This window comes from Ochotona curzoniae, unplaced genomic scaffold (assembly GCF_017591425.1).
Source record: "Ochotona curzoniae isolate NIBS_2020 unplaced genomic scaffold, NIBS_Ocur_1.0 contig_1828, whole genome shotgun sequence".
NCBI lineage: Eukaryota > Metazoa > Chordata > Mammalia > Lagomorpha > Ochotonidae > Ochotona > Ochotona curzoniae.
In genome coordinates this window covers 380,182-383,497 of record NW_024465212.1, presented here as the reverse complement: position 1 = coordinate 383,497, position 3,316 = coordinate 380,182, and the positions used below count along the sequence as shown (strand labels likewise).

Below are 3,316 nucleotides of genomic sequence, written 5' to 3'. Positions count from 1 at the left end.
CCAGTACCCATATGATCTCCTGGCCTCTTCAAGGTGAGGACTTTAGGCTCTAGGCTTCTGTGATGGTCCCAATTTGTATTATAAAAATGAAACTTCTTCCACAATAAAACAAAAGAGTTAAAAGAATATGCCTTTCCTGCACTTCATGAGCCACCAAGCACGTGGAGTAGTGTGTGGGCCTTCCAAAACCAAAGTGCGTTTGGGAGCAAGAAATGTCTTCGCTCTCAGAATATGCCCTTTGGATGAATCATCTGAGTGTGGGCTCTTTAGTGAAGTTGCCAGGCACACTGGTTCCAAGTCTGTGAAAATGGTGAGACTATTCAGCTTAAGCCAAATAGAGGGGATTTACAACTGGCATCCCAATAGCAACATGCTCTTGGCCCTCATGGTGATTCTCCCATTCCCTGGCCTCTACAGAGATGAGCATTAGGCTTTTTGGAAGGAGGAGCAAGCACAGGTAAAGAAGCTTCATGGAAAAGGGAAACCAAAGAAAGAAGGGAGAAGATAAACAAAAAGAAATAGAGTTGGCCTATGCAGAGGGAACTTCGTTTGCAGAGACTGAAAGGACCATGTGTACTTCTTGTCCACGTTGGAGGATGTTCTTGGTTCTCAGTGACCTGTCTTAGGTGAACACAGTCATCTCCATGCTGAAGCCAAATGCAGTTAAAGTGTGACAGGTCACGTCAGTATTCTAATTCTGTAAAATCATTCTGGTACTGGGTTTGTAAGCTGACATTCACCTAATAGAATGAATTGAATAGTGAAATGGCTCCATCAATGAATAAATGATTGTCTCATGACTTATTAAGTATGGAGATGGAATGTTGGAGAGCATCAGGGTCTGTGAGGGGTAGCATCATTACATGGTTTTTGGAGAGTTTCTTCCTCAGTCATTTCTTGCTTCCCTACTATCTTAACACTAAGCTTTTTTGGCCATCAGCCTCTGTTTCCCACAGCAAGATCCAAAACTACACTTCACCTACCCCTTTCAGAATATCTAGTAAGATGGATCTGTATATTAAAGGAACTGCCTGAGAAGAGAGAAGTGAACACCATCCTATGTACAAAAGGTCCTTGATACATGATAATGTGGTGATTGCCAAGAGAAAAAGTCCCTATTACGTAGAAAAGTGAATCGTATGGATGATACTAATATTACATATAATTGCATTAAACACTACAAAGGGAAAAGCCCGACTTTGATGAAAGTGTGAATGGATGGCTAGATGGGTCCAGAGGCAAGGTCCAAAGCTCATCAGTTGAAAAAAAAAATTCCCTAATGACATATTTAAACTGAACTTCAAAGGATCAACGAGAACCAGATGCATAACATTTGATCTAATTTTTAAGACATTGGTGGAGGGGTCAGCATCGTGGTCACTACCTGTAAGTTAACCTGTAATTTAAGCCATTACCTGTGATGCCTACATGCTGCATGAGTATGGGTTTGAGTCCTGGCTGCTCCACCTCTGATCCTTTTTAAATATGAATTTGAAGCAAACAAACAAACAAACAAAAAATGGTTGAGACACCATGCTCCATATCAGAGTTCCTGAGTCTGATTCTTGTTAAGGTTCCAAATTCAGCTTCCTTCTAAAGCATACCTGGGAAGCAGAAGTTCAAGTGATGGCAACACAATCCATGTGCAATAGCTGGATTGAGTTCCCAATCCCCAGTTTTCACCTGGTCCAGTTTGCACATTGAGGATATGTGGAGTGTGAAATTGGAGTTTTTCTCTCTCCAGGAAGTAAGAGAAGAAACAAGTGCTAAAGGTATTTGGAGCAAATAGATTTTCATTTGCAAACCTCAAGGTTAAAGAACACCAATCTCTACAAAGAACCAAGAACAGGCGACATGCTTGGCCATGGGAAATAATCAAGCCATCAAGGGCTTTGTAACTTTCATGAACAAGCTTGGATTTAACCCACTAAATCAGAGCTCAGAGTATATAAGATACCTTTGTTGGACATGACAGGACTGTATATTTGTACAGCTAGCTGCTGACTTGATTGTTTTGTAGCATTGAGTTTACAGACAGGTTGTGGGGAATTCTTCGAAGTATTTTTCCAAGAGTGGGTCTGAAACAACAGTGCCCAGTAAATTTTTGAAGTGTGATTTAAGTATAAGAAACATAATAAAATGTATCATCTAAGAGAAAAATAAATACAATTCTTCCAACCCTACAATGCAATGATACTTAAAAAGATACTCTCTTGATGGAGAAAAGGAATAGCAAAACAAAAAGTAAAGGCAAATGTGAAGAACATCTCGGGAAAATAACAAGAAAAAAAAATCAAACAATTAATATCCCATTGCTAAAATGACAGGACCAAATTACCACCTCTTTATATTAATCCTGAATGGAAATGGCTAAACCCACCAATCAAATGCATAGATAAGCAGATTTTTAAAAAAAAAATGTCTGTTTCCTACAGGAGACATATCTCACTAAGATCAGCGAAAACACTACCTTACAGATTCTAATGATTTTGTTTTTATTTTCATTTATTCAAAACATTTTTCTCATAATATATATCTTTTTCAGCAGTGCATGGCACCTTCGCAGAATTGACCACATGATAGAGCAGAATGGAAGACTCACTAACTTCAAAAAAATAGGAATCATAGCAAGCACCTTCTCAGACCACAAAGGATTGAAAGTGGAAATCAATGAATCAAAATGCCCCAAGAATCACGTAAACACCTGGAGGCTGAAGAATCTGCTACTAAATGAACAATGGGTCAGGGAAGAAATAAAGGACGAAATCAAAAATTTATGGAAACCAATGAAAACTCAGATACAATGGTCCAAAACTTGGGGGACACCACCAAAGCAGTGTTGCGTGGTAAATTCATAGCAATCAGTGCCTATGTCAAAACCCAAGAAAGATTCCAATTACAAAAATTAAATACACACCTCCAGAAATTAGAGAAACAACAACAAAATGACCCTTCAAACAAAAGAGAATACATCATCAAAACAAGGTAGGAAGTAAACTAAATTGAAATTTAAAAAAAAAAAGGAAGAAAATACTAATCACATAATCAATGAATCAAAAGGCTTGTTCTTTGAGAAGATAAACAAAACAGACAGCCCACTGGCCCGTTTAAAAAAAATGAGAAAATGGGAATTAGTAGCATCAAGGGTGAAAAAGGCAGCATAACTGACACCGCAACCTCAGAGGCAACAGAAGACATGAACAAAGCTGTAACTGAGATATTGATTGAGTCAGTGATTAAAGATCTCCCAACAAAGAGAAGTCCAGGTCCAGATGTTTCACTACAGAATTCTACAAAACATTCCAAGCAGATCTAA

General features: G+C 38.4%; 1 pseudogene; it reads left to right on the top strand.

The window, feature by feature from the left end:
* Positions 1–212: 212 nt before the first annotated feature.
* On the top strand, positions 213–562 carry LOC121148860 (annotated as a pseudogene).
* Positions 563–3,316: the final 2,754 nt, after the last annotated feature.